At 38.0% G+C, this 11,953-nt stretch overlaps 1 pseudogene; it reads right to left on the bottom strand.

Annotated features, from left to right (window-relative positions):
• Positions 1-1,952: 1,952 nt before the first annotated feature.
• LOC137139611 (cytosolic sulfotransferase 3-like) lies at positions 1,953-11,899 on the bottom strand (annotated as a pseudogene).
• Between the last annotated feature and the right edge of the window lie 54 nt (positions 11,900-11,953).

The following is an 11,953-nucleotide window of genomic DNA, read 5'->3' as shown; positions in this document are numbered from 1 at the left end:
ATCTGTGGAGGAAGCTGTTCCGGTCTCCAGGCTCTGGTTGCGCCATGTTCATGCGATCAAAGTGGAAATAAGACAGTGTCCTTGGCATTCTGCCTACATAAATTATCTGCAAACAGAGACTAATCAGAATATAATTCATGCAAACTATGGATATATACATCATGTCTCCAGAAAAAATTGTTCTAGTGATACACAACAAATATCAATCAACAAGAGGTACTGTCTGTGTATCCAAAGCCTGGATATATCTTTAAGGATTATAACTCATACCTCTGTTCCACTGATATACGACACTTCAATAAGATAGAGATAAACATGGCCACTTTTGTGTGTTTTTTTCAGTCACACATACTGTAAATACATCAGAAAAAAATTAAATACAAGGATTTGTGAATATAAATTCTCACAGTACCAAAACAATTTGTGCGTTACACACAGCTCACAATAGTCCCTGAAATAACAAAAAAATTTAAAATAAAAAAATATATAAAATAATATGAACTACTTTTTTTGTAGCGGTTTGGGTCTTTACTTTTGGCTATGTAGACAAAGAAAAAAACACTTGTATGGCATATTGAGAACAATATAAATTAAGGGTTTGTCACCAGTCATATAACAATAATACCCTAGAATTCTGTTAACTTATTCAGAATGCTACAATTACACTGACTTACTGCGTTTCCTTACTCCATATTTGTATCAGCAATAAACTTACCTAAAGGGAATCCAGGCAACTGAATTTCTAAGAATGATACTCTGTCATACCGTGGGACTGAGTGTTGATGTTCAGGTGACAAATCGCTGAAATACAGAAGGTCCAAGCTCAGGACAATGATGGTAAATGGTCTGCTCTTATATAACGCTTTTCTACCTATTCTTATTTACCATCCACCACACTCACGATCACACACACACTCATACACCTTCCTGATGGTGATCCGCTGTGGCGACCCTGAAATCATGGAATAAGCCGAAAGGACAAAAAATAAATAAAAATCACATGCACATAAGTATTCACTGCTGTTGCTTAATACTTTGTTGAACCCCCTTTAGCACAAGTTACAGCCTTTTTGAGTAGGATGCTACAAGCTTGGCACACTTATTTTTGGCCAGTTTCTCACATTCTTCTTTGCAGTACCTCTCAAGCTCCATCAGGTTGGATGGGGAGCATCAGTGCACAGCCATTTTCAGACCTCTCCAGAGATGTTCAATCGGGTTCTAGTCTGGGCTCTGGAGGACATTCCCAGAGTCGTCCCTTAGCCAACTCCTTTTTTATCTTGGCTGTGTGCTACGGGTCATTGTCCTGTTGAAAGATCCAGATCCTGACTAGTCTCCCAGTTCCTGCCCCTGAAAAACATTCCCACAGCATGATGCAGGCACCACCATGTTTTACTGTAGGGATGGAATTGTCCAGGGGGTGAGCGGTGCCTGGTTTCCTCCAGACATGACGCTTGGCAGTCAGGCCAAAGAGTTCAACCTTTGTTTCATCAGACCAGAGAATTTTGTTTCTACTGCTCTGAGAGTCCTTCAGGTGGGCTGTGACATGTCTTTTACTGAGGAGTGGTTTTTGTCTGGCCACTCTATCAAACAGGATTGATTTGTGGACTGCTGCAGAGATGGTTGTACTTCTAGAAGGTTCTCTCTACACAGAGAAATGCTGGTTGGATGACCTTACAGTGAGGGTTTTGCATGTGAACAAATCTTTTTCTATTGCTTGTACATTTATATAGCAAGTCTCTTATCGTTTTGTTTTAATGATTGTACAGCTTTGTGATACACCTGTTGTATGAATTGTGTACTTTAAATTTTATTTATTTCTGTATTTCTTTTAAAACCAATGAAGACCACAGTAAGGGGGAATAACCAACATTGACAATATCCTTGTCATTTAAATGTTAACACAATAGTCAATATCAATTAGAATTGTTCACATGCCCGTTCAGGATGTTTATGATAACATACAGCCAGGATGGGCATCTAAATCTCAGTGCGAAACTTCAGTGTAGAATTCTTCATCTTTTTCTCATAGTCTTCATCAAACCCTTTACTCTGGGCCACAGTGAAGTGGTTTTTCCAGTCACCAACCTTCCCTGCAGAAATACAGAGACTCATTGAGCAGTGTTTAATTCAGGTTTTTCTTATTTATATATTAATCATATAGAAGAACTATTGACTGTACCTTTTCTTATGAAGGAAGACATTTTGAAATCCATCCCCATGAATTCTGAATGGTTGACTACACTGTTGTTTTTCATATTATCAAACTTCACACAGCCTAGAATATGTTTCTTCTCCTCCGCTGAAGGAGAGAAACCAAGAAAGCTGCAGAGTTTGTCGAGTTCCCGTCCAGTGTTCTGGAAACAGAATGCTAAAATAGTACCATTACAATATTATGTGCAAAAGCAGAACTTTGATTTATCACCCAAGCACATGTAAAATACACAATTTACAAAATCAGAAGTCACCTCAACCATATCTTCATAGAACATGTAATGCAGGTTTGAATAAGTCCTTTTCTTCTCCCAGTAGTCATTCACATGGTCATACCGGGATCCAAACAGCACTGAAGCCACAGAAGAATAAATGAAGAGACTTGTAAAGGGTTGAGAAGGTCTGTATCACAGGCACCAACAACTTTATTGCAGTAGTATCTTGTGCTGCAGTATTTGCTTTATACATACTCTTTCCCTCCAGGAATCTCTGGAGGTAACTGTTCCAGTCTCCAGGTTCTGGTTGGACCAGAGTCATACGTTCAAAATGGAACAATGACACCACGCTGTCCTTTGTATTGCGAGCATTGTAGATTATCTACAGTACAAAATACGAAAACAATTACTTAATCTAAAGAGTAGTACTGTGTGAACCCATTTGGATTCTGATATTGCGTCAGCCCCTGTCATGATCCCATTACTCTGTCACCAAATCTCACATTTTTCTTAATTTATAGGGCAATGCTATCATTGAAAACCACTTCTTTTATTAAAGAGCAAATTTTCTTTCCATTCAGTGTTCTATTTTTAAAGTTTACAGTGGTGAACTGTTTCACATTTTTGACAGTCTCAAAACATTCACATGTTTTGAGAAGCTTTAGTTAATCTGCCTTGAAGCGCCATTTGTCTGAGTAAAGCTTAGCTAATTTGCTTTATCTAGTCAGTAAACAACTCCAAATATCTGCTTTAGTGATTTTGAGACAGGAAATAACACAGGCTACTGACCTTGCAGTTTTGCTCCCAAAAGGACTTTGGCAAAAACTTGAGTGGAAGATGAGACTTTATGATTCGAGGAGAGGTGGTAACTTTCTCCAGCATCTCTGTTCCTATGACTTCTGAAAGCCCTGATCCAGGACAATATAATCCATTTACATTCCAGTATATGCAATACAACTAGACAAATCATTCAAATGTGATTTAAATTAATGCTCCATGGAGTATATTACATCTTTACACAGTGATACCCAACAAGTACAACACAATGACTTGATGTTGTAAAACATCTCCTGATTTAAGCAAAAAGCAATGAAAATAACAGCTATGACATGAAAATATGTCATTGCTTGTGCCATCAAACAACATGACAGATTGATAAGATATGTGCTGGAAATCAACCTGGCTGTATAGGCGTGAATGTGACCTCCAAGAGTGGCACTCTTAGAGAGGGATGGATCTCTGATTATTTGGAGATGTCTGATCAACATACAGCAGGTCAAGGATGTAGGAGAGCCAGGTGTTACCTAAAAGCATGAATAAAAAGACAGCATTATCAAAATACAGGGATGGAAAAGGAGGAGGTCAACAGGGAGGTCAAGCATGCCATTAAAACTGCTAAGCTGAAATACAAAAACAAAGTGGAGAAATCTTTTGGTGAATGCAACTTCCACTCAAGAGCATGGCAGCTGTGAAAGCGAAACTATCCAGGTTGTGTATTATAACTCAGCAACACTCCCTGATAAACTTAACCCATTCCACTCCAGATTTGAGACAGACAACAGCACTAAGCCCAAAGAAATTATTTCCTCATTCAAACCCAGTCACTCTGCTGTAAAACAGTGCCCAAACTGCAAATACACTCTCCAGTCATTCCCATTCCAAAGAAGGGTGGCACCATCAAAGCCCTGAATGACCCCTGTGCCCCTCACCTCTCTGGCAATGAAGGCAATCTCACTGCTGCTCTTTATCCTCTGCACTGATGACTGCACAGCTAGTTTTCTACTTCAGATTTTATACAACCCATTTTACCTTCTTGATTTTGTTATACTATATCTTAGTTATATACAGTTATTGTACACATTTATTTGCATTTTTGCACTAACAATCCTTTTTTTCAGTTTTAATTGTACTGATGTTGGTCCATCTTATCTCTTATGAGTCCTGTTCCTACTGTACTTTTCCCTGGGCACTTAATTTGCCCCCTGGGGACAAATAAAGCGTTTTGCAAGTTTAAATTAAGACAGAAAAATTTATATATTTTTTTAAATGACATTAACCATTAACATGTTTGAAGAAAAATAAACACCTGCTTTGGGGTATGATATAATCAGTATATCATCTGGTCTGGCCTGAAAGTTTTGAATGTTTTCCCAGTTGTCTGTGAAATAATGAGTCATTGGGACTCCATGGAAATCAAACAGCTGTGGTCGAGGTGGTAAGTTCATCTAAAAACAATTTAAAAAAATAAAATAAAAATACAAAATGAAATTATTGCATACAAGTAATCAAACAACAATTTGGTAAGCAAAAATATTTGTTGCATTTTTGTAGAAAACAGTAAACAAATACATGATTTAAACTGTAAATATATTTTAAATTAAGATTGAACTGCTGGTAATAAAATAATAAAAGAAAACTATTATGAAAACAAAGTATAAGATGTCCTAATTAACTTTATTCCAGCTGATTTCCAAAGCAATCACACAAAGCTTTAAAATTCCTTCAAAGTCTTCATTAACTGACCCAGTTAACCCAGTTGTCCCGAAAAGACTTTTCTGCATCTGGAGTTCTTGCCCTGAATCAGTAACAACTGCATAGAACTTTGTGTGAGAAACCCTAGAAAAATGAAACCCTGCTTAATATCCATAACAAATACAGTCGCATAATGGAGGTTCTATTATGACAATGTATTGACTTCACTGATGCAGGGCTCAACAGTGCAAGTGAGTGAAATTAATGAATGTATAACTTTAGTTCACACTATAGTAGTGTTCATGCTGATTGATGTATAGATCGATCCCAAAATATCAAAACTTCCACTCCCATTGGTTCCTGTTCTAGACATCTGAAATAAAAACTATGATACATCTCCCATGCACACCCATGGACATAATGTAAACTCCCAACAAAATTGTGGCTAGTGAAAATGCTGAGTGGCTAGTAAATTTGTAAACCCCAAGCCACAGTGACTAGTGAGCAATAAAGTAAATGTCAACCCCTGAACTATGAACCATGACTGCTTTCATTTACAGCCTCCAGACCCCATAGTTATTGAATAAGCGTGAAACAAGGATGCATACATACATTTTCTCTGTAATCATCTAGGTATCAGTAATTTGCTTAATTATTTGCCTTAAAAGATCTAAGTCCAAAATAAATTAACTTCACTTTGCTATTAATTATGTATCGGCTGACTTTTATGTTTTCTCTTTTAATTTGTGTTTAATCGTGTTACATTAGTTTCCTGGGAATGGACTGGTAGAGCTGTAAAGGTTGTTTTCATGTCTTAATCACCCACCATCAGAGTATACAGGTTAAAGTGATTCGTAGGATTCTCTCCAGAGAAAGATCATATGCAACACACTGATATGGCTTATCTTATAGGGACTTAAAGTTATGACCAAAATTCTTTGTTTTTTGCTACGTTTGGTTCACTCAGGACTCCGATTCCAGAATAGGCATCCCATAGTAAAACATTACCTACGGAGTAAATTCTCACTGTGTTTCCTGCAAATGCAACATTGTTTCTTAATTAATATTATATACGTACCATGTTATTTTAGAATAGATAACCCTTAGTTACAAAATAAAGTAAATACATTTTCAAGATCCCAGGTTGTCACCCACATATTCCCCAAACTATCTTTTTACCATGTACCTACAATTATGCATTTATACGTAGTATATAGGTACACGATAAATACAGTTTAATTACAGGGTAAGTTGTGGGCTGTAATCTAAAGCCCTTTCAGGCCTACAACATAAATATTAATTATATTAAATATTTATTAAAAGGCAGATTATATGAATATAGAATTTTGAAAACCCAGTCATCCAGATTGTCAGTTTTTCAATGTTTTCAGTGCTTGTTTCATCCCAGTTATATCTTTGCTTTCTTCCTCTCCTTTGACTCTGAGCTTTGGACCACTGAGTTTTCTCATGAGCGTTTATAGTACATCTTGATTGAGTTATTAAAGCTTTTAAATGATTGCAAGAAATATATTATGCAAACCCTTTGATTTGTTCAGTTTTTGAACTAAGACAGATTGTCTTCAGTAATATCCTTTACATTCTATTTACACATCCAATGAGATTGGTTAGATCAATGAACCAAAGTGAGATTATTTTGTAATACAGGAAATTCTATGAATAAACTTTGAAAAGCTGGAAACATACTGTACCTTGACCAGATTGCTGATACTTCAATATGTTGTCTGAACAGCTTCCTTCACAATGATTCTGAACTTTGATGAACTGTGATTTTCAGGGGTATAAGTAGAAGATCTTGACCCTCCCTCCCCTGGCCTGACAAACCAATAATGAACAACTCAGGTTAAGTTCCAGATAAAGGTATTAAGGACAATATATGGATATTTACTTTTCCACTCAGAAGTCCAGTCAGAAATTTATACCCATTTTCCAATTAAAACAGAAACAGATCATACACAGTATTTGTTACCATAGAAGATGTTCTATTATGTACATAACATTCAGTTCAAGTTTTTGTCAAATAATTATTTTTACAACTTGTTCTCTAAAGTGCCATTTTCCTTAGACACAATATGTGCAACGATTCCACCTAAAAAAGTTGAAAATATAGACAATTTTAGTGATGTGTAAACCCAGGTTGCCAATCTCAGGGCCAACACAGAGTGATATACCATTTAGAATCACTAATTAACATATGTCTTTGGACTGTGGGAGGAAACCCACACAGCCACTGGGATTGATCTCACCTGTGGAGTTTCAGTGCTCAATTGCTAGCTTTTTTTTTTTTCCTTCCTCCTCACCTTTACCTTTTAACTCTAGGCAGTATTTTAAGACCATAAATTTCAATTATATGTTGACAATACTTAATATATACATTTCTCTTTGCCAAACTGTTTCAAATTAACAAATTATTTTTTAGATGTTGATCTTAATATAGGGATGATATTACATTTTTAACTACTTAAAGACAAAGGTGATCATTATAGGACCCAAAGAAATTCACCCCATCTCAAAGATCACATTAATCCATAATATGCTACATACAAAGAAAAAGCACTGAAGAATATTGTTTGTTAAACAATTGTTATTTTAGATAATGTTTAGTCTTTAGAAAGTCAGTTATACAAGATTGTAAAAATACAGTCTATCATCTTAGCACTGCCTGCATACAACCATTTCTTTTTGGATGTATACAGAAAGGTTTATTCATGCCATTATATCTTGTAGGCTCAGTAACTATAATGGAATGTTTTCTGTCCTTTCAATCAATAGTCTTTATTAAACTCTTTACTCTGGGCCACAGTGAATTGGTTTTTCCAGTCCCCAACCTTCTCTGCAGAAGAACAAAGAATCACTCAGTTGTGTATGCTAAAGGTGGAGGTTTAGTTTATATCAACTGTATGTAAAAAAACATTTCACTTTACCTTTTCTTATGAAGGAAGACATTTTGAAATCAACTACATTGTTATTTTTCATACTATCAGGCTTCACACAGCCTAGAATAAGTTTCTTCTCCTTTGCTAAAGGAAACAAAGAAGAAAGCTGCAGAGTTTGTTGAGCTCCTGACCAGTATTCTAGAAAAATGCTCAAATACTACAACAATGTTACAGTCAAATGAGGAACTTTGAAAAAGTCACTTGAAAAAGCTAAAAAAAACAAAAACACGAGATACATGTAAAAAGGCAATCCACAAAGACAGAAATAATCAACCAGATCTTCACAGAACAAGCAATGGAGGTTTGAATGAGTGGTTCTTCTCCCAGTAGGCTCCTGTCGATTAATCTAATTAGCTACACCTCTCTACCTTGTCCCAACATACACTCAGATGTCTCACTAGCCAGCAAGTTTGATCAGACTGATCTCCTTGGATTCTAACCTGCCTGAATCACAGATCTGGGACCAGTGAATAATTCATTTCTTCCCCTCCGTGTGCTTGTCCCTTTCCAACCCTCAGAGACTGTGTACTGCCATCTTGTTTCCTGTTCAGCCCCGCCATCTCACTCTTCCTCATCCAATTAAGGAGAGTCCTCTCTTCGTGACTCTTCTGGGTCTCTTTATTTACCAGTCATCACTCTTTATTGTTAAGCTTTCACAGGAGGTAAAAATTCTTCTATTCTGCTGAATTTTCCATAAGAATTCTTATATACTATAAACATTACTTAATAGTCCCCTACATAAATTCATTTTTAATCTGTATCAATCCTCTTTTAACTGCAGGTCATCTGCATACTATTACAGAGTACAATTGTGCACAGTTGATGGGAATGCTGATCTGTGTGGCACTTTATTCTAAAAGCACCATTTGACCAAATAAAGTGTAGGCAATTTGCTTTATCTAATCAGTCAGTACACAAAGGCTACTGTAAATAATACAGATATAATACAGCTAATGACCCTGCGGTTTGCTCCCAAAGAGGACTTCGGTACAAACGGGACTGAAGGATGAGTCTTTATGATTTGAGGAGCGATAGAGCGTTTCTCCAGCAACTCCATTCCTTTTTATATGGATGGAGAAGTCCCTGATGCTTTACATAATTAATCAATTTACATACCAGTAAATGTAATACAATTTGAGCATGCCTCATATCTGCATTTGGGTTAAGTGCAACAAGTATGGGGTAAGTGTTATTTGGAGACAATAAAAAGTAATCAACTAACCTGGATTGAAGAAAGAAATCTGGCAGCGCCATTTTTAAATTATAAAACGTAAAATAATTACGATCATAAAATAATGGGGCCATAAATAGCTATATAAACATTGAGGCTGCATTTTGTAAGCGGTTTTAAATATAATGTAACCTGGGTGGCACCATTTCTTACTAATAAAAGCAGGAAGCCCTCACAGATTTGTATTAGGTCTATTTTTTTTAATTGGTCTGTCTGGACTCCTATCATTTCCCTTTTTGTTCCTTTTGCAAGCATTAGTATTGTATTTGTAACACCAGCCTGACTTAAGCAGGCCTGAAATAAGTGGCATTGCACATCACTGCCACCATCTGCTCAATGTCCAACAGAGGGCGAGAAAGCTCAACCACAGCTGTCGGGGGAGAGGAGATAGACCCGAAAGGAGACACCCAGCTTGGCAAAGGAAGTTTATTACTGTAACGTTAACAACAAAAACTCACCGAGTAAGATTATACAAGTAGTTTCATTAGTGAAAGAAGTATAAACTGGCAGGAAAAAAACAATTTCACCACTATTGCTATGAATAAAGGTAAAACATGATAAGCCCACATAACTGTGCAATGTCTGGTGGCTTCTAGCAGCATTTACAGAAAAGATCAGAAGGTGTGAGCTTAGTGAGGAAGATGGTACAAGTAAGACGCAGAACATGAATGTGCATTTTGAAAGATTTTTAATAAGAATGGTTATTTGGGTTGTAAAGGGTTTAGCAGGTGAGGGGATAGCCAGCCGGAACACAAATGTTATTCCAGTTGATAATAGTCAGCCGATCAAGAAGGGGATGTCTCAGGCACTGGGGGATGAGACAACAGGTAATGAGAGCAGCAAACTGATCAGATTTAGAGTGAAGAGTATTCTTGCTTGACAGGGAGGAAGGGAGACATAGCAATAGGCAAGGAGGAAGTGATCGGCTAAGGAGAGAGGAAAAAGCAGACCATTCTAAAAGCAGAGGGAAGTGGTACAGTGATCTGTGCTAGGTAGGAATGTGAGGAAAGATGAAAAAAATAAATAATTCTATTAAAAAAAGGTCCAAACACACAGCCCACACCATTTTTTCAGGTTCAATCAATACAGTTAAATTTGATCCAATATAAACAATTACGGAATCATAACCATTTCAAAGTTCAATTTCAACCAGGAAGTTACTTAAGCCAGACATCCAATATCTAAATCCAATTCCACATCCAAAAGCTCATTACACACACAACAGGGGACTTACAATTCGAAGGAGGTACTGAATAGGGGCTGGAGGATTATCAGAGGCAGGCAGGCAGGCAGGCAGGCAGGCAGGCAGGCAGGCAGGCAGGCAGGCAGGCAGGCAGGCAGGCAGGCAGGCAGGCAGGCAGGCAGGCAGGCAGGCAGGCAGGCAGGCAGGCAGGCAGGCAGGCAGGCAGGCAGGCAGGCAGGCAGGCAGGCAGGCAGGCAGGCAGGCAGGCAGGCAGCGGGAAATCCAAAACTAGACCAGCAGTTCTGGAAAGTTCACTGGCAGTAGCAGAGAAAGACAATCTGGCAGAGATCTGAGGGAAGAGCTTGGTTTAAATAGGAAGAGGCATAGGTGAAAACAATCAGTACTGATGAGGTGTAGTGAAGTGACCAAAAAGGACTATAGAACAGGAAGTGGCACAGAGGGACTACAAAATAAAAGTCATGGAAACAGGAAGTGGAGCAGAAGACTGCGACAAAATGGCATTTGGTAAATGGTAAATTGCTAATAAGAGCTTTTATTCACAGCACTGGAGAATCGTGCTTCTCATTCATGGTCTGTGGACGACTGCCTTACCAACTGAAAAAAAAAAAGTATGAGTGATAGTAGACAGTGAGTGATAGTAACTTATTTCTATTGAGTGTATGAAACTGAAAAAAAAAAAACACTAATTGCAATGTGACACACTACAACGTCCATGGACACTACCTGCAAAGAATAGTTGGTGTGTGATCCATCCATCCTTCTTCTTTTCCTTCCTTCCTTGTTCCCTTTTAGGGGTCACCACAGCAAATCAAGTACCTTCATCTAACCGTCTCTGCATCCTCTTCTCTCACACCAACTAACTTCATGTCCTCTCTCACTATGGGCATAAATCTCCTCTTTGGTCCTGTCTTGAAGACCAAACCTGCCCATCACATTCTCATCAACCTCTGTTCCCTTCACCAACATGTCCACTGAAATCTGCACCAATCACCACTCTCTCACCTCTGGGGATGCTCTGCATCACTACATCTAACCCACTTCCGAATTTCTCCTTCTCTTCTAACTCACATCCTACCTGTGGGGCGTAACCACTAACAACATTGAACATCACACCTTGAATTGCTAGCTTCAGACTCATCAACCTGATACTCTTTTCACCTCTAGAATATTCCTCATAAACTACTCTTTAAGAATAACTCCTACTCCATGTCTCTTCCTATCTCTTCTTTTCTTAGCCCATAAACACGCCTTCCTCCTCTTCTTCTTCGATCAATAGTAGCAGAATTTCCTCCGGCCCCCTGTAGCTCAACAGCACTGGTGGCGGTTGTTGTTAACCCGGGCCACAACCGTATGGAAGTCAGATTATGTATAGAAGTCATTATTTGGCATGTGTTTTACATTGGATGCCCTTCCTGACAGAACTTTATGCATTTATCAAGACTTGGGACTGGCACAAGAAGAAAGGCTTGTGCCCCCTTGTGGTTGTATTGGTGTCTTCTTCCCCCTGGAAGTTGCGACAGCCCTTGTGGCTGGTTGCAGTACAAATTATAAAGCTTGTTTACTGAATGTTAGTAAATCAGACATAAGCCAAATTAACAAAGTGAACGTTGCCAAAGGGAGCTGAAAGGCCTGTTCCTTTTCAGTGTTTTTGATAAGTTGATGATTA

Source organism: Channa argus, chromosome 13 (assembly GCF_033026475.1).
Source record: "Channa argus isolate prfri chromosome 13, Channa argus male v1.0, whole genome shotgun sequence".
Classification (NCBI taxonomy): Eukaryota; Metazoa; Chordata; class Actinopteri; order Anabantiformes; family Channidae; genus Channa; species Channa argus.
The sequence above is the reverse complement of the archived record's forward strand: the minus strand, read 5'-3'. Positions and strand labels throughout refer to the sequence as shown.